The sequence below is a fragment of the Balaenoptera musculus genome, chromosome 1 (assembly GCF_009873245.2).
Source record: "Balaenoptera musculus isolate JJ_BM4_2016_0621 chromosome 1, mBalMus1.pri.v3, whole genome shotgun sequence".
Taxonomy (NCBI): Eukaryota; Metazoa; Chordata; class Mammalia; order Artiodactyla; family Balaenopteridae; genus Balaenoptera; species Balaenoptera musculus.
Window position 1 is genome coordinate 128,840,978 of NC_045785.1, and position 21,221 is coordinate 128,862,198.

A 21,221-nucleotide genomic window follows, 5' to 3' on the forward strand; every position below is an offset into this window, starting at 1 on the left:
CTTTCAAAGCTAGGAGTATTGCTGTTGCCTTATGATCTTAGGTTTACTCCAACTAAAAGGACCCATCTAGGAGGTATTATTTCTCCATCCAATTGTCCTTTAGCTTTGGCACTAGTTGAAGACTAGTTATTAAGACTAGCTACGACTCATTATGAAGACTACGTACCAGGATGACAACTTGGTCGTCTGTGGTGGATATATTCTGACATCTAAAAATTAGGTGGGGCGGGTAGGAAAGGGGGCGGAGATGTATAAGTGAAACCTGAAATAAAGCCTGACTAAGTAAAGGAAACATCAGAGACAAAAGACAAGATACAAAAACTCCACTGAAAGGGTCTGAAATGACCAAAGAGAAAAAGTCCCAACCTTAATCAGGGAAAGTTAGTTTCATCAGTGAAAAAAAATAACCACACACACGATACAATCAGGCAGTAGAGATCTTGATACTGGAAAACCAAAGGTGAGGAGTATTCAACAGCATTTCCCCCACGCTCACCTCACAGGAAGAACTGGTCCAAAATTAGCAAGATTGAGGGGTCTTAGTTTAAATGCCTGGGAAATTCCTTCCCTGGAGAGCAGCCCCCTCCACCATCCCCATGGACACCCTAACTTCAGAATGCCTTTGGTGATACCATCCCTTCTCCATCAATGGCCAAAATACACAGCAGTGAAAAATCACTGACAACTGAGGGCAGGGGTAGGGTAGGGGAACGACCACTAAACAGTCACCAAAATGGTGCCCTTTCTATAACTTTGAAAAGTAAAATGAGGACGCAATCATTAATTTTAGTATGAAAAGCTATCAGAGGAAGCAGGGCAAAAGCAAGACCCCAGAGAGACAAGTGAAAATGGCTAATGTGTCATGCCTTTTCTTTTTCAGAAGTATAGGGTCCACCCCACCCCAGGCAGGCTTCCACCAGGTTGGATCCTGGCTACTCCGCTGGTGTGGGGTCTCTGGTGCCTGCAGTCTGGGGAGTCGGTCTAGTAGAACTGTTCAGAGCAAGAGCTCTGGAGACAGGCTGCCCAAGTCTGAACCCCAGCTTACCTCAAGCCTTTCAGTCATAATGGAAGAATTACTGGAGTAACTGGGCAACTCACTTAACCTTTCAAAGACTTTGTTTTTCTCATTATTAAATGAGAGAAAGAGTATAGTAACTGTATCTAGTATCTAACTCTGCAGGGTTGCTGTGAGATGTCAGCGAGGTAATGCACGTAAAGTACCTAGCATGCAGCTTTTAATAAGCATTTACATTATGATGTCATTATCTGTAGTTTCATTCTGATTAGACCAGGATTTCTCAGTGGGAATGAGCCTTAAAAAAAACAACTGCCAGGAATTTGTTCCTTTTCAGTCTACTTCTGCAGCTTGCCACTACTCTAGAAAAGAATATTTATTGAGTACTCACTAAGTGCCCCCCAAAATTGCTTAAAAAATAGCAGGGAACCATTACTTAAAGTCCCAAGAATAAAAAAAGAGAGGTGGGAAGATTAGACAAAGGTGGACTTCAGAAGTTCTCTGAAAGAGATGAAATCAGTGAGGAGGGGTAAGAAAAGCCAACTTTTTCATACCTATGAAGGTTAGGATCGTTTCTAATCTGTCATGAAGAGTTGTGACTTCCTCTTGTATGTTTTTATTTTTCTCTCTTTTCCCAAACATATCACAGAAACCCAGGCAACCATAAAAGCTGTGTTGACTGGAAGCAAATACGAAAGGGGAGGGTAGAAACTCTATTGTGCGTCTGTATCTTGTTTCAGTAAGAGCTCCAGGAGAGAAACCCCAGGGGAAAGAATATGTGGTGGCTAAAAGCAGACAGCCAACCAGTTACTCCTGGGGACCCCCAGGCAGTAAAGAAGACACAAATGAGGTGGTTGCCTGGGGGGATGTCTGTCAACTCCACAGCAGCAACTCTGGAGGGATATGCCCCAGCCCAAAGCCCCCAGGTGATTTCCCCCTCAGAAAGGGCAGCCCGGGATAATGGCTAGAACGCTAGACTGGTGGGCAGAAAGGTGAAGGTAGTACTAGGGTAATTTATTGCCAAACCAGGATTCTTTGTGAGTGAAAAGGAAGACTACTCAAAGTAATGCTGGTCAACAGCTCATACCAAGAACGCCAGGGCATGACCCTCGTCAATGTCCACTGTCCTACTCTTTGCACAAACACATAACTAGAAGACTAGAAGCTGCATGCTGGGGAACAAAGAAAGAAAGAGTGGATAAGTGATGAGCAAGGAAACAAACTTTTTTTTTTTTTCATTTTTTTCCAAAACAACTTTTTATTGAAGTATAGTTGATTTACAATGTTGTGTTACTTTCAGGCATACAGGAAAGTGATTCGGTTTTTTATATATGTATATGTACATATATGTGTGTGTGTGTGTGTGTGTGTGTGTGTTTGTGTGTATTCTTTTTCAGATTCTGGAAACAAACATTTTTAAAAGGCACTGCTGGTGTACCAGGCCCTTGTGGAGCAACTTTATATTCACGACCTCATGTAATCCCTTGCAGAGTGGCAACTATAGAGGAAGTGATGTTGCTGGAATGTGAACTCAAGACTGTCTGAAGTTAAAACCCTTCATCCCTTTTTGCCCCATCTTACCACCCTGGTTCCAGCACTCATCACCTCATTGGCAGGCTGTAATGGCCATAGTAGCTACTCTTACTGAGTACTTTGAAAACTCTACTGGATACTTTGTATATGGTGGTGCATTACAATCATCAAAAACCTGCAAGGCGGGGCTTCCCTGGTGGCGCAGTGGTTGAGAGTCTGCCTGCCAGTGCAGGGGACACGGGTTCGAGCCCTGGTCTGGGAGGATCCCACGTGCCGCGGAGCGGCTGGGCCCGTGAGCCACGGCTGCTGGGCCTGCACGTCTGGAGCCTGTGCTCCGCAGCAAGAGAGGCCGCGACAGCGAGGGGCCCGTGCACCGCGATGAAGAGTGGCCCTCGCTCGCCACAGCTGGAGAAAGCCCGCGCACAGAAGCGAAGACCCAACGCAGCCAAAAATAAATAAATAAATAAAGTGTAAAATTAAAAAAAAAAAAAAAAACCTGCAAGGCAATAAGGAAACAGAGGTTCAGAAAAGTTAAGGGCCACATGGGGGTAAGTAGTGAAGCTGAAACTCAAACTCAGGTCCATCTGGCTGCAAAGCCAATGCTCTCACTCACGAAGCTGTAAAGAGTGATGGGATTAAACTGAGAGTGAGGGGGAGTGGACCTGCAGGGCTGTACGGCACAAGCAGATGGAGAGACAGGTCGGTCACAGAAGCAAACTTTCCCACCCAGTCCTCGGCTCCCGCCAGGCCCGTCCTCCCTGCCACCTAGACCCCCTGCGCACGTGGTCCTCGCCACCCCTTTGCAATTAATTGACCACACCGTTCTCCCGTCTTATAACCATCTCCCCTTCCTCTCTACCAATCTATAAATTAGCTTTTGTCATGGTGACACTTTATTTCCGTCACAGTGTTTTACTCATACAGCTCTGTTTCCTGCCTGTCCTGGCTGTAATTTTTCTCTGCATAGAGACTCTAAGCAACTTTCAGAACTGTGACTCTCAGTCCCTTTAATATCCCACAGTGACTAGAAGGCTACAGTCATGTGGTAAGAGGTGGTTAAACCCTCCTGCATTAGGGCTGAATGCTTGTAGCACTTTTCCTCCCCGACCCCAACATCGAAAGAGGAATTCCCCTGGAGAAACAGAAGCCACTCTTTCTCACACACACACACATCACCGTCTCTCTAAGTCTCTTCTGACTTCTAAATATCACCAACTCTCAATTTTCATAGACTGTGCTGGAATGACAAATGCATTAAAAATGAAAAATATAAATAATCCCCAGAATTGCATTTGGTCATGAGTTTCTTCCTCCTCACTTTGAACCAATCTGTTAAATTGACTTCTCTAACACATGTGCGTGCTTGACCTTGCTCTTGGGCCAGATTTTTTCAAAATGCACCAAAATTCACTAGATGATATGTTCCATAAGAGGAGGGACTAAAGAGTTTCTCAGTACCTGGCACATGTAGGTGCTTTACATGTTTTTTGAATGAATGAGGCCCAGATGGATGATGGCTGTCCCAGCAAATGCCAGGTTAGACAGAGCCCCAATAATTTCTGTGTGCTATGTAAGCCCCTAGAACTTAGGTGCAATCTGAGTAAAAAGAGGAACTACGAATTGAAATTAAGTTGTCATGCCTGGGCCAAAATAAGTGGAGGTTTTAAAAATAGAAAAATAGAAGTTAGGTTGGTTATAATTCTTGAACACAGACATTGTGCATGAAGGCTCATACCAACTACAGATGTGGAGGAGGAATAAGAATTTTCTTGTCATTTTACTGGAAAATAAAAGAACAAAACAAAGACTATTAAGCACCTAGTAATCTAGTAAATCCTCAAAATAAGTTTACTTTACCTGACTTACAAAATGTGAGTAATAATGATATGTATGGCCTTTCTTAAGTTAAAGAAATGAATCAGGTATTGATCTGGGTGGGGAACAATTCATCATACCTAATTATAAGTACATCACCCCTTACATCATGTTTTTTTCAGAGCATGATCACAGAGTCAATTTTTCACAAAAATTTGTGGGGCAGATTACTAGTTGTCCCTCTCTTATTCTTAGACCCTTGGTCATACAGGTAGAGATTACATTTCCCAGCTTCACTAGCAGTTGTGATCATGTGATTTGATTCTCCCCAATGGAATGTGAGAGTAAGTGATAAATATAATATATATTCTATATCACTTGCTTAAAAGGAAATTGCCTGCCTTAGGCTTCCTCTCTCTGTTCTCCTTTGAACTGAAACACAGGATATACCACATGATTTAGCTTTGTCTATGCAAATGAGCATCACTCCCTAGAAGGCAGAGCAACAAGGTGAAAGGAGGAGGCTGGATCCCTGATTGGCCTCACAGAGAGACATGACTTCTATCTTCTTTAAGTCACTGTATTTTGGAGTCCTTTTTCCCACATCTTAGCTTTTTCCATATTTAATACAATTTGAGAGAGATTTATCTGTCTTCTCAAGGGCTCTCTTAATCCTTGTGTATCAAAATCATTCTTCTTTGAATCATCTAATCATGTTATCATCTTTACTGATTTTCTCTTCTTCAATTGTCAACTGATCTGAATCTGCCACAGCCTCCTTTTTCAAAAGCTTTGTGATTCTCCAATGCGCTTTTACAGACTTCTTAGTATCTTGACTCTCTTGCAAGATTTGCACTTTTACTCATCACTCAGTTTACTTTGCATTCAAATGCTCACAGCCATGGACTTAGAAATAAGATGGGGAAGGATATTTATGTGTGGACTAATTTCACTATTAGCCAATTCACTGGTGAATATTTTATGTTGTAAAAACTTTTGCTTCTCCCTATGATCTAACTGCAGGGACTTGGATAATGCTACTTAAGTGCCAAAGTATCATACCTGAGAAGAATTTCAAAAGGTATTTAAGAAAGGGGGAGCTTGTTGTATATATATTTTTTGTGGTTAATCTAGATTTTTTTAACATGCAAACTTAACAAACTCTAAATTTCATAAATATTTTTAGCCGCCTCTTAAACACTGTATGTATCCTACAATGTTTCAACCCTAGTCAGCCATCACTCTTTGAATTTAAATTCTATGGCTATCTAGTATTTTGGTTCTATCCTGTTTTGATTTGTCTAACCAATTAGACATTATTATTACTGTTGTTGTTTTATACAATGTTTTTATTTAACCACATATTAATCACATATTTGCTCACCATTTCTTTTGGCAACTCAGACTTCTCATTCATGCTCAAACCCCAGAGAGGACCGGCTTGTGGCTATAAATTCTTAGGAGAGATTTTTTCCCTCCATTCAAACCATGGTCAAACCAGACAAGCTTATTGTCCCATTCCACACGGCAGATTCATTTGGAGTTTAACCTTAAACTGAGCTTTGTGTGTGGGTCTCTTATGAGATCCCCAAGTTAGGCCAATCTTAGGCATTATCTTTTGCCTTGTAAGTCCTGTGTATACATCAAAATAAAACCTCAAGGTCACCAAGGTTTGTCAGATAACCTCAAATGAAATCTGCTTTGATGTTCATTTGCCCTCCAGGTTCCCACTTTCACTTAGTTTTCAACCTCTGCGAATGTCTTCCTTCCTTTCTTGCTCAGAGATGTATTTTTAAAATATTCTTTATATTCCATTCATTTATTTCGGTTGTTTTCAACCGGAGGATAATTCAGGATACCTAACCCTCTTGCTGCTAGATCTGGAAGTCTGCAATCCTCATTTTAAACAATTAACATTTTCCTAAATAAGGTCTCTGCCACAGTGCAATAGTAGTAATAATAATAGCTAATATTCACTAAGCATTACTATAAGCTTAGTACTGTTAAATGTGTTTTATTTTATTTAGTCATCTAATCCCCACAATACCACTAGAAGATCAAACCCAGATAATCTGACGCCAGAGCCCATGCTATTAACTACTACACATTCTGTGTCTACAAAGCTTAGATGACAAAGGAGGGTTCAATTTCATACGTATAGGAAGAAAAATATGCAAATCTTTCCTAATTAATGCAGCCAGTGAAAACTTCACAGACTTTCCAGGAATTGTTTTTCTAGGACTAGGAATGAGTCATACAAAACCTCTTGATAGGCTCTGTGTTTGAGATGGAGTCACAGGTATAACATAAAGCTAGGATGGTGATAAGGTTTCATCATATATGCCACATCTTTTATATGGAGTGACTGTGTAGGACCTGGCCTTGAGAAGGAAACTGAGGCTGTCTCTAAACTCAAGGAGAAAGGGGGTTTTGACCAATTATCAATGTCTCCCGTGGACCAGGATGCAGAAGTGCCATCTCTGGGCTATTCCTGACCTAAGATGTGGATGAGGACAAAATCCAGTCCTTGGGTCAATCTTCCTGCCACCTACCCTGGCTAACTGAGCCAATCTTCCCTAGACTCCCAAGTTATGCTTTCTCTGTTTCCTTTTTAGCAGCAAGTGAAAACCTTACCCAGATAGGTCTAAAGTCATTCTCTCTCCGCAGTTCCTTTCTCTGGACTGTTTTACCTAACTCAATTAAATGCAGCTTTGCAGATAAACTGGCCCATGTCTTCAGAACTGAGAAGAAACCAGGAAGAAAAGAATAAAAAATGAGCACATAAACTCCTGTTCTAAGTGTGTGTATGCGTATCCGGGGTGGGGGCGGGGCCGGACAGACAACTGTCCTGAGTTTTCTGAGCTTTCTAAATCCAGAAATACCAGAAGACATTTTCAGTGGCGATAAATGTAAGTTCCAGAGTCATTCTGCTGGAGTTTGAATCTCAGCTCTACAGAAAGCTATTTGACTTTGAGCAACTTACTTAATATCTCTAAGCCAGCTTCATCATCTATAAAATAGGGATAATAGTTATACATATATCATAGCAATTCTCAAACTTTTAAAATCTCAGGACCTCTTTATACTCTTAAAAACTATTGAAAATTCTTAGGAGCTTTTATTTATGTGTCGTACATCTATTGATATTTACCACCACAAAAATTTAAACTGAAAATTTTTAAAATATTTATTCATTTTAAAATTAACCCTATTACATGTTAACATAAACAACAAATTTTTATGAAAAAAACTCTATTTTCAAAAAAATTAGTGAGAAGAGCTTTACATTTTTATAATTTTTTAAATGTCTGGCTTAATGGAAAGTAAGTGGATTCACATATCTGCTGCACTCAATTTGTTGTGACATGCTGCTTTGGTTGATGTATATGAAGAAAATATAACCAACTACAAATGTGCAGTTAGAAAAGAGAGGAGTATCTTAATATTCTTTTCAGATAATTGTGGATATTGTCATTTGATTACATACCAAAACTCAAAAGTGATAGTTTATTAAAGGTTAGTTGCCATGTAGAATCAAAAATCATATCAATGAACATATTACACTGTTACATGAAGATCCACAGGAATATCTTACATTTTGAAAAGATCTTTTCCCATGCATAAATTTGCAGCATTATTTATTCATGGGTCATTTAAAAATATTGGTTCATTGAGTTACACAGATTTTTCAAACATGGACCCACTGCCTTATGTTATGGCTAAATAAATAAATCACATTCATTAACATCACCACTAAGTTCATCATAAAAGTCTTCCAAGTATTAGAAAGCTGTCAATCTCAAGGTAGCAGATGCAAGTTTTCCCAAAGTTAACTTTCACTTGAATGCCTGATTTTATCATTGGCAAAAAATACTGTCAGTGGTTCTTCTTGAAACAACAGGCACACTTCTTCCACTTTTAAGAAAATGTCTGCCAAATACTCAAGCCTGAAAAATCAGAAAGACCAACTCTTTGTTAGTCTTTTTTTTTCAAGTAAAAATGGTGTTCCATGAAAAAAAACAGCGAGTTTAGCTCCCAGCTCAGTCACACAAGGGCTTTCCCTCGAGACAAACATCATATTTCAGTGTGCAACATAAGCACTTCATGCACACGTACCATTTCACCACCTAGAATAATAAAAAGATTTACACTTAAAGAGTCAAAGTTGGGGCTTCCCCGGTGGCACAGTGGTTGAGAAGCTGCCTGCCAATGCAGGGAACACGGGTTCGAGCCCTGGTCTGGGAAGATCCCACATGCTGCGGAGCAACTGGGCCCATGAGCCACAACTACTGAGCCTGCGCGTCTGGAGCCTGTGCTCCGCAACAAGAGAGGCCCACGCACCGCGATGAAGAGTGGCCCCCGCTCGCTGCGACTGGAGAAAGCCCTCGCACAGAAACGAAGACCCAACACAGCTAAAAATTAATTAATTAATTAATTTTTAAAAATTAAAAAAAATAAAAGACACAGGAAAGCCAAGGTGTCCACTGAAGGGTCACCTTTAAAAAAAAAGGTCAAAGTTTAATAAAATTAATTTTTGCTGCTTCATCAGGACGTCTAAAGTAAAATTGGCTTTTTTTTTTTACTGTGAGTACCTGAAGAATATAATGACTATTACAGTGTAGCACCAGTACTTTAATTTATGCAAAAGTGACAGCAATTATCTGTCATCAGTTCAAATGTCAACACAGTGACAAAGGCACGAATGTCTTAGCATTGTCATGAAAGTAGTTCTGACCTCACAGACCTCTTAAGGAACCCTGGGCTCACAGATCACACTTGAAAATTACTGCTGTAAGACCAGATATCAATAGACTTTTTCTGTAAATGGCCAGATAGCAAATATTTTCAACCTTGCAGGCAACACAGTCTCTGCCACAACTACTCAACTCTGCCATTATAGCGCAAAAGTAAACATAGGCAATACATTAAAAAATGAACATCACTATGTTCCCATAAAACTTTATTTACAAAAACAGGCAGTGGACAGGAGTTGGCCCCAGGCCATAGTTTGTTAATCCATGGTATAAACCAAATGAGATAATGAATTAAAAATACTTTCCACAATTCCTGGAGTATAACTTATAGTAGTTACTCAGCTAATGACAGCTATGATGACAAGTTTTCTTAACTCTCACACACACACACACACACACACACACACACACACACACACACCCCACCACAGCAAGACTGAGAAGCCTTAACAATACAGTACTGCTTTCTGCTTCCTGTCCTCTATAATAAATTGACAGTTAACCTAACTGACTGCTGAAATGATAGATTCAAATTAGTTAAATAAATAAATAATAAGGAGACAATAAAAGAAGTTTAGTAAAAAGGTATTACATTAAGAACTTGAGGAGTTTGCAAATTCACTTCACAGCAAGGCACGATTTATTAGACAAGAATTGATCCAGCTACCTGGAGCTCTGAGTCCTAGTTCCAGATCTGTCATTAACCAATTTGTAACCCTAGATTTCTCTGGGCCTCAGTCTCCCCATATTTAAAATGGAAGACATCGAGTTGGATAGTGTATCAATTTCCTATTGCTACAATAATGTTGTATAACAAACAACCACCAAACATCAGAGATACATCACAATAAGCATATATTTCGCTCAGGCATTTGTGTATCAGCTGCAGGTCAGCTGACTGAGGCTTGAATTTGTTGGGTGGTTCTGCTCCACATGTCTCTCATTCTCTTTCTGGGACCGACAGAAGAGTCTGGGCATTATCTTCTGGTAATGACTGAGGTACAAGAAGGCAAAACAGAAACATGTAAGGCCTCTTAGGTCCCAAACTTGGAAGTGGCATACCATCACCTCAGCCTCATTCTATTGGCCAAAGCAAGTCACGTGGCCAAAACAAAGTCAAAGGGTGGGGAATACACCTCCACCTTTTCAAGGAGTACAACTTCACAGTCACATGGCAAAGAATGTAGTTACAGAGAAGAACCAAGGCCATTCATGTAACATACTACAATTTTTACCTGAGATCACTTCCATCTCTAATAAAAATTATAGCATATTTTAAATTAAAAGGCTTACCTATGTAGTTTTTCAAGAGATTGGGACTCTTTCTTATTTATATGATTTCTTCAAGTTCACTTCGGCCAATGAAAGAAAAGAAAGAGGGGCAAGGAAAGGCAATGAGATAATTATGGAAATGGGAAGCAAGAGTGGCATGGGGTTGGGAGGGGATGTGAAGAAAGAGGAAGAAGGAGGGAGGGAAGAGAGGGAGGGAGAGAAGGAGACAGGTGTGAGAAAGAAGGGAAAACTAAAGGGATGAGGAAGGGATGTGAGGAGGAAATTAATAATTAAACTTGTTCTTGGAGAAACCCTACCAAAATGTAACCTCAGCCAGCAAAGTTATTAGAAGCCCATTAGAAAAAAAATTAGCTCATTCTTAGGAACTAGGTTTAAAAAAGATATCTATTATGATTCTACCCAGAATAAGCTGCATGGAAAATGTGATTGTCTAATATACATTTTATTTTTAATCTTTCTGTAAAGCTGATTTAGCATAAAGCATGTCTAATTAATTTAAACTTGTAAAGCTTTTATTATAGAACAAATCAAATTTCACAGAAAATTATCCATGTCTAAAAAATTGAAAGTGAGATTTTTAAATTATACTTTTTTTATTATTGAGCTTATTTTCTACCACAGTTTCAGATCCTATTCATAGCTTTACCTCATTTTTTCACATTTACTGATTGGTATTGGCACTTTCAGACTATAAGTCTCTGATTTGATACTAAGTTTGATTTTAAAGCATTTCCAGCATTATGTTCTGTTAGTTTCATCTTGCATGTGTTCCCCTCATTTTTATGTCTTCTTTTTTATTTTTTTAAATTAAAGTATAGTTGATTTATAATGTTGTGTATATGTCTTCTTTATTAACTGTTTTCCACAAAATAATTTTAGTGCTACAAACACTTTGAAGAGGTCACCTAATTTAGTAAGAGAGAAAATATGCTTCCAAATCTTTATTTTTATTAAGGGGCTATTATGACAAAGGTTAAGACATGTTTATAACTAAAGAGTTAGAAAGCTGGAATCAGCCAAGAATCTGAAATTATAATGATTAACATTTTCCATCTGTAGAGTCTCTAAATTCTGAAACCAGTTTGAACCAATTCGTGTTTGGAGGCAAGTGATGCGTAGGAGGCAAGAGCACAAATCAAGTCTCAAGCATCTATGTTCCAGTCCCAACTCTGCTACTAATTACCTGACGAATGACCTAACTTCCCTGTAACAGTCTTGCCTGAATCATAACAGGAGGAAATCCAAAAACCAAAGACTGCTAAGTTTCTCCCAGCAGCCATGTCTTGCAAATTATTCTTGTCAATTTTCACTGAGTTATTTTTCTTTCCGCTGACAGATGACCCACTGAAAGCATTGAGATTTTGGGTTTTTTTTTTTAATGATTTTGGTCCTTTATTATCATCAGATACCAGCTTAATTATCTCTCAGTGATACAGAGTCTCAAGCATCCATTATATAAACATGGTAAAGGAAACATCTATCACTGGGGAAAGAAAAAATGGTCCTGAATGCATTTGATGTGACAGGCACTGTGCTAGGTGTGTTGAAGTATGTCATTTAATCTTTACTGCAATCCTTTGAGGAATATTTAATTTCCCTTGATTAAGAGAGAAAAGAATCTGAGGCTCAGGGAAAGTTACTAAGTTGCTCAAAGTCACTAATTCACTCTTTTATTCATCCATTTAACAAGGATTTAGTAAGCGTGTGCTCCATGGCAGATATCATTCTAGGGGAGGAATAGACAATAAAAGAGCACTCAAAGTAATCAACAAGACAAATGATGTATCAAGTATCATAAGAACTAAGAAGAAACCTAAACAGGGTAGGAAGCCAGGGAGTGAACAGAGACATGCATGATATGAAGGAGAGATCCAGGCAAAGATCTGGAGTGAAGAAAGAGCAAGTATAACAACGCTGAGATGGAAACATGGCCACTAAGCAGTGGAGCTAGAATTTAAAATCAGGTCCATCTGACATGCAAAGTGTGTTTCTATCATGTCAAAAAACAAAGGTGCTGGGACTTCCTTGGAGGTCCAGTGGTTAAGACTCCAGGCTTCCAATGCAGCGACCGCAGGTTCAACCCCTGGTTGGGGAACTAAGATCCCACATGCCCCACAGCCAAAAAAAAAAATTAAAAAATAAAAAGCAAAAGCACTAAAAAACTCACACCCTGAAATGAGGTCATTTAAAAAAACAAACAAACAAAGGTGCATTTAATTGATTTCTGTGGAACAGGCTGTGAGGATAAAAATCTCAAAATATCTTAAGAAAAACAAACTCCATCTTTATCGAAAACAGCAATTTATAAAAAGGTGGCTTCAAGGGCTTCTGGTTAAAAGTGAGGAAAACTTTTCCAGAATGGGCTGTAGAGAAAGCCTGTAAAAGCACCTTCTGTTGAAAGGACTCTCAAAGTATAAATGATATAAGGTGTGGGTGTGTGAGAATGTGCTCCAGCCCTTGAGGCTTTGAGACTCATAATTCAGTGGCAAAATCCATCTTTTCCAGAAAACGTACTATTGAAAAGGATGCAGAATGAATACATCAGTAGGGGTGAGGTGTTACAGAACAGAGCTATTAGAGGGTCTCTGTATTATTGTTTTTTAACTTCTACTTTCAGAATCAGAGAATCACATCATTCCAGGTTTAGAAAGAACCTTTTCTTATGATATATTCCATTGAAATCCAGCCACCATACATCAACCATACCACCACCCCTCCACAAAGGACCACTCAGGCTCACAACTTTATTCAAAATCAACCTGCTAAACTCTAATGCGCATTACTGACTTAACAATGGCAAGTCTGTGAGCCTGCTAGCCAGCTCCCTGATGCAGATATGGAACACTGATCACCACCCTCCCTGTAAGTCACCCTTCCTGCATGTATACACCTGTCCCCATCTCATGCCCATCCCCACCAGGGTCTAGCCACAGAACTTTCTATGTTGATCCTTCTTCTGCAACCCTTTCACCCAATTTACCTTGTTCTATAATGTTATCTGTCCTTCCTGAGAATGTATGATTTGTCTCATACCCACATCCTCTTTCCCAGACCATCCTCACAATCCCTTCTGCTCAAGAGCAACTTCTACCTCCCAGGAACTTGTATCTCATCTATTTCCCCAGATGAGGGAGGCTAGTAGATTCTGACATAGGAACTAGAATCTCATACAATCCTGAAAGAAGAGCCTGGATTAGGAGGAAAAGGGAGAATGAGATGGGTAACTTTAGATCTCCTCTAATATAGCATAGTCTACAGCCATGGGGCAAGAGGCACAGAGCAATCATTTGCTGCCTGTTGGCACTTTCAAGCCCCTTTGAAGGAAACAGGATTTCTATAAAATGCAGAATGGCTAGTTGGAACCTCTATTTTTCTGCTGAAGAGCCATTTATGCTCAGGTTAGAAACTAACTACAAGCCATGTAATCAATCATCTGACAAATATCCATCCGCCAGATGGATATTTTTGTGTCAACTTTGGGTATTCCTACCAAGAGTTTCCCAGTCTCAGCTTCAGTAAACTCAACGGTCAGGACTTATCACTTTCCTAGAGAATCAATTCTATCTGTGGATTACTCTATAAGAAATGCCTTCCTTGCAGTGCCTTCAAATCCAGCTTCTGGTCCTTAGTTCTTTCATATTTCTAGATGGAGTGCCTAGAAGTTCCCAGCCACAAGTGCATTCTGAGGCTGTCTATGAAGCAATAGATACTTCCAAAAAGACGGCACACTGCAGGCTGTGGTGGTGAAAAAGGGGGTAGAAGAGCTGGAAAGAAAGGCATTAAGAAATGTCTTTAAACAAAGAAAGTATCAATTGGTTTTTATGACCGTAACTAGATACGTATAATTTTGTAACTATGGGAGCATAAAACTGTGGCAGGTAGTGGAATTCAGAGCACCCAGGTACCAACCCAGATTTTTCTGTTAACTAGCATATGACATGGGACAACACAAGTCACCTCTGAGGACCTCTTTTTTCACATCTGAAAATGCAGGGAGGGGTGTTGGAGGAGGAGAAGGGTACCAGATGATTTCTAAGGCCCCATGGGGGTACAGAACAAAATAATGGGCTTTGGCATCAATCAACTGCAAACTCCAATTCTGTCACTTTGTGTGTGATACTGTGTGTCACTGAACACATTTTAAGCTTCCCCGATCCTGTCACTTGTCTCTTAAGATGAGGACCATGATCGCTACCTCACTGGACTATAGTATAATTAAATGATGTCTCCAGTATCACTTTTTGGCATTCACGAAATGCAACTTCCTCTTCCTTCCTCCTTTCAGTGATCCACTCCTGGCACCTAATATGTTTGATCTGCTCAGGAGCCAAGCCCGCCCTCATGTGTCCCAGAACACAAATCTGCTGACTCAAGGATCTAATCTTAACCTCAGCCACCTGACAACATGGATCACTGAATTCATCTTTTCTCCATTTCACAGTTTCATGTAGAGATGAACCAAGGTTACAGATACCTCTGACAGAGTTTGGGATTTTTTAATTTTTGTTTTTTAAAGCCAATAAGAAAAGCAAAGGCTAGTAGAGATGAAAATGCTGTATACATATTTTCAGTGACTTTGGAAGGTACAAGATTATACAATACTTGCCCCTACTTAAGACTTTTATTTAATTAACTAATTAATTAGTTAGCTTTATTTTGCCTCTGCTATGTGCCAAGCCATGTGATACATTTATGAACAACAGGATATGGTCTCTGCCATCTCTGAGCTTATAGGCTAGCAGACAAGATAGATTATTAAACAAAAATTTATAATAAAGTATATGTTAGAGAAGTTCGAGGCACTTGTAGCATCACACCTTCCTTCACGCAGAAGAATAGAAAGTTTCCCAGAGAAAGGAATAATTAAGCTGATGTCACAGGTATTAAGTAGGAATTGAGGGGAGAGTGTTTCAGATAGGAACAGCATATAAACAAACGGCCCAGATGAGAGAGAATGCGTGGTCCCTTCAAGAAGCCAAAACACATTCATCATGATAGCAGTAGAAGTGGCCAGAGACAGACAGGAGAGGGAGGCAGAGGCCAGTCATGGAACATCCTGTAAGCCACAGTATGAGATTTAAAGCTTATGCTAATAGCAATGGAAAGCTGTTAGAGGGTGTTTAAGTAAGAATGTGACATAATAGTTTAAGTTTTAGAAGGATCACTTTGACGACAACATGAATAAAAGATGAAAGAATTAGCAAATAAGAAGGAAAGAAAGCAAGAAGGGTAAATGCAGCGGGTTGGGAAAAGAATGGATAATCTTTTAGGAATTAGAGTTGACAAGACAATTAATTAGTTGGGGTGAGGGTAGGGAGGAAACCAGAGTGAAGTATGGGTTTCTGGCTTGGACGACTGTGTGTGTGACAGGGCCATTCTTCAAGGCGAGGAACACTAGAGGGGCCTGGCACACGTTTGCAGGGAACGGAGGATAGTTAGTTGTTTTGGACATATCGAAATTGAGATACATTTTGAAGCAGCAAGACTTGTGAGTGCTGAAAAGTTGATCTAGATGTCAAGAAAATGGTGTTTGTTAGTATCTGAGGACCCTTCTCACATTATCAAAATGCAAGGTTGAGGAAGATATCCAAAGATAAAATTGCCCATTTAATTTCTCCAAAATGGCCTACCAATAGGGAGCTATCCTCTTGGTGTCTCTAGACGGACTACATGTCCTGTTCATTGTGATGTCACTCTTGTAACAATGCCACATCCTGCACACCAAGGGTGGGAGGACACAAGAAAAGGGCAAAGCTGGGTTTTATAGTCAGTGGGAGGACTTGGGCAGAGCACATGTGACTGCAGGGAAGTAGCCTGACTCAACCTACTCATTTCACAATACATGCCCTACCCCCAAGTCAAAGCTTGTGCACTTGAACACCAAAGCTTCCTGCCCTAAGCAATAATACCAACACTTAGTACCAACACATAGTGCTAAATCTTTCTAAGCCTCAGTTAAATAGAGACAGTAATAGTACCTCACAGATTTTGTGAGGAGTAAGAAATAATGCATAATTAGCGCTAAACATAGTGCTTGACACACAGCACTCAATAAATATTGGGTGGTGGTGGCAGTGCTGGTGGTGGAGGTCATACTGATGATCAGAAGCATAACAGATCTTGAAACTCCTAAATCATCAAACCTACTAATTTTCATGTATTTTTCAAAGAATACAGTGCAGAGTATCCTTAATTCTGAACATTCAAAAACTGATAATCCATACATGGCAACTCCCTGTTCATCAATACAGTTCATAAGCTATTCCATATCTAACTATTCTATGTACATGGCATCTAGTGGCTAACTTGAGATCTTTATTTTAATTTGCCTGATTGGTTTGTTTTATGAACACTTTAATTTTGATCATTTTAGCACATGAATAAAACTTGGATGAACTTTAATCTTTGATTTAGCTGATCATCTTGGAACAAACTTTCAACATTAGAGAGAATACGCCCATTTTTAAAAATTAATGGATTACACTGAAAGTTAATACAGAGATAGAGGTTAAAAAGATAGAAAAATTTTATATAAAACTTATTTATATAAAACTTCCAGTCATAGGGTCTTATTCACTTCAGTATTTTCAGTTTCTCAACATAGATCTCAATAAATATTTTTTGAGAGATGGAAGGGAGAGAAGTAGAGTGAGATCTGAGGCGTTCAAGATCAAATCTGTGGAGAGACTAAACTCGTTAGGGATCCCACCAGAAAGAGTTATTTCATAACATAACTAGGAAGACTGAAATTATGCACAGATGATCTAACAAAGGTTTTCAAAGTGTGATCCCTACTCCAGAACATCCACATCACCAGGGAACTTTTTAGATATGCAGATTCTAACGCTCCACCTAAAACTCACTGAATCAGAATCTCTAGGAGTAGAGCTGAGCAATCTGTTTTAACAAGCTCTCCAGGTGATTCTGACGCACACTCAGGTTTGGAAATATTGAAGAGCAATACACAAGTGGGTCCATGGACTATAAAGGGTTTCTGAGTGTTTAAAATGGCAAATACTAGGCAGATGTGTAGATCTTGGTCAAATTCAAGCAGCTTTGCTCCCAGAATTCTACATTCACCTGGCATACTTCACACCATTTAAATTAACTGCAGATTCCATAGAAGCATCTGAGTTTCCACTTCTGGTTAACTGCCCAACAGAGAGATCTGAAGAGGAATTTTGTTATAGAGTGAAGTGGGAAGAAATTGAATTAATCTAGGAACTCCTTGAGGACTGAGACAAATGTTGTTCCAAATTATTGGACCCCCATTGTCTGTGAGAATGCCTAGCAGATAGAAGGTACTCAAAATCTATTTGTTGAATGAATGGAGACATTCTGCATGTGGGAAGGGCTGACCCAGGCGGTCCCTCAAGATGGTATAAATGGGAGAGTGATGATAAAGACCTAGGCTTGAGTCCCAGTTTCAGCCCTAGCAGCTGTACAACCTTGCACTAGTTGCTTAATCTCCCTAAGCTTTATTTTCCTCATATGCACAACAGAGATGATAAGTTTCTATCCCCTAGAGTTATTCTGAGAATTAAAAGAGAAAATACATGTTAAGGACATAGAAGAGGGCCTGGGAAATAGGAAACTGTCAATTAATGTTGGTTCTTAGAGTTTTTTTTAATATTTGTTATTACAGCAGTACTACTTTGGATGAGTCAAGGCTTAGGAGTAAGGTCTCTATCTTATTCAATTTACATTATAAGGTTTTAAGCCTACCCCATATGGCAACATGTTTTCCCTGAAAAGAAACAGAGGGACTTGTCCTTTATTGAAGTCCTTTCTAGAAGGCAGAGAAGTTACAATCAGAGAGTAAGGTAAATGCCCTATTATTGTGTGGCTCTTGAGTTTTAAGCAGGTTTCAGTTGGCTAACAAGGTCAAATGTTTTATGTTTATAGAAGAATCTCTGCCAAACTATAGATTCGTCCACTTTTGTGATATTTCCAGTCCTTAGTTCTCATGATAGAAAAGGAAAATAGAAAAGAAAGAAGGAAGGGTGGGGAGGGATGGAGAGAGGGAAGAAATAAAAATTTTCCTGAAATTCTATCTTACAGGACAAGTCCAATTGTTAATAATTACGTTGGAGGAATGCTGATCTAAGATTTTAACAGCTTAATTATAGATCTCTTGATATATCTTCATACAGTCTTTATACAATACTAATCTGAGATTTGAAGCTCTGTTGAAGTTGTTGAAATTCAAGATTATTCATTGAAAATAAAAATATGGACTTACTTAAGAAGTCCTTCCAGCATGGAACTTCCCATTTTTCTCTTCCTTTGGGTTAATTATCTATATAATACTAGGCATTAAATGGTTAAATACACCCTGCGCTCCTGCCCTGCGTCTAAGATGGAGGAATGGTTATTTGCCTTGCCCAGGAGTATCCTGACATCTATATTTCTATCTACTGCAGGATGACTTGGTCTCCAACCAGGAAGCAGCTTTTCCCATCAGAGTAGGATGTGTGCTCCATCACTGTGAGCAGACCAGTGCTGAACACAGAGAGAAAGCAGCAGATCAGGAACCAGAGGGATCAATGATCCAAGGAAGACCAAGAGATTCTCCCAGGTTGACAACAAGGTGCTGCAGCAAGTATTTCATAGAACACTTTGGAGGTAGTAAACCTCCACTGAAATTTTCAATAGAAGTTCTACTTACAATGTGTTTTAGAAATTGCAGATGAAATGATTATCAGCTTACCTGCAGCAGGATGATTTTCAGAACTTCCTTGGAATCTTCCATGCCTCCCTTACACGGCCTTAACATGGCCTGGACAACTATAAAAGGTTCCCAATCCCCTGTACTTCCTTGCAATGGGGAATATTTTCAGGTTTTTTTTCTCCTGCACCACTCACTCTGCTTTGTCAGTTCTTTTTTACCAACCCTTGACTTTGATCAACATCCTGCTACTCCCCTGCTCATTTGAACCTGATATTTCAGATCTCCCCTCACAGCCAAATCTTCCTGTGTTCAGCTATCAGGCTTTTTTTTTTTTTTTAATTTAAGTCCTACACCTGTCTACCAGTCACATCCATTCCAAACACAAGAGCTTAGCTCTAGGATCTCCACTTGTCCAAGAAGGAGGTCAAGAGCAAGGAGTTTGAAACAAGAGTGAACGAACTCACTTAAAAAGAATGGAGTATAAAGGGCGTAAGAAGAAGGTCAGTAGAAGCCTGGAGAACAGGAATCGGTAGCAGACCAGTGACTGCTCTTTGCCATGGTGGCAAAGAGTTCTCATAACATACTTAGGAGTATGAGTATTCAAAAAATTAAAGTTGGGGGCTGGAGAAGGGAAGTAATGAGGAAGATGTAGGCCTTGCAATTCTGCCTTGATAGCACGAACATAAATTTAGGCAAAAAATATCAGGACCTTGCAATTGCTTCCCATCTGACTCTTGTCTAGTAAGAAAGAGGACTAAGCTATAGGTACAAGGGATGAAGCTAAGATGCATCATTTCTAGGCTCTGCCTAGTGTGAAGAACTTATGGTCAGACAGCACTACACAGTTGACCCTTGAACAATATTGGTTTGAACTGCACAGGTGCATTTACACACAGATTTTTTTCTTCAATAAATATAGTTGGCCCACCATATTCAGGTGTTTCGAATGTGCAGATTCAACCAACCTCGAATGTAAATTTCCATCAGCAGTTGACTGAATCCATGGATTCGAAACCAACAAATATGGAGGGCCCGCTATACTATGCCATAAGGGACTTAAGCATCCAGAGGATTCTGATATATGAGGGGGCTCCTGGAACCAATCTCTGCAGATTCTGGGAGACCACTGTAAAATGCTGGTAAGACAGCTGGACAAACTCCTCTGGCATTATGGAGTTTTCCTGCTTAAGCTGAACCAAACATATAAATTAAAGTGAGCTGAGTCTTTCCTCCAAAGCTTCCAAGTTACTCTAAGTCTCTTTAGTCATGGCTAAACAACAGCTGTAAGAAGAAGGTGGGTGCAGTAGCCAACAGGTCAATATGCAATCATCGGTCCTATCTCCCCAGCTCTTCTGAAAGGCATCGCAGAATGAGAGATACAGAACTAAGGACATGAAGGCTTTAGGTCTAGTACTGAGTTCAGGGTTATGGTCGGTTGACTTCTGCATAAGACCTTAAACTCTTATGTTCTATTGAAGAACCAAGTTCTAAATGGAGCAATTTTAAAGAACGGATGTAATGCGAAGGCAACCCTGAGACAAAGTATGGTTAATGCAGGAAAATCTTTAACATTCAAATTCTTTACATAAGGCCCTATGCCTGAATATAGACCTCTCTACCTTATATCTCATTAACAAGGTCTAAGGTCCTGGAGGAATAGGAATTATTAGATCAAGAATGATGGGGCAAACCTAGAATGCCTTGGGTTTATTAAATGCTGTCTAGAAGCATCTTTTGAATAAGACTGACAAAATTAAAATATAAAGGAGATTAAAAAAGGAACCACCTGCAACAAAATGGAACCATAGAAAATGGAATCATAAAATATAAAAGAAGAAAAAAGCCTGGGGCTCAGAAGGAAGAAACAAGGTTTGAAGAGCACATCTTTGCCCTCGTGTACTGGTTCTCAAACTTGGCTGCACATTAGTCACCTAAGAAGTTTTTTTTCAAATACTAATTCCTGGGTCCTGCCTGCAGAGATTCTGATTAATTGGTCTGAGGAGCAGCTTGGGAAAGGAGGTAAGACAAGTCTTTCTCTTTCTCAAGCAGCCTATGCAGTCATGTCTGACTGAAGCTGCTAATCAAGATCAGCTGGACCTCGACACTCATGTCCATACTAGGATGCTCATAACAGGGGTCA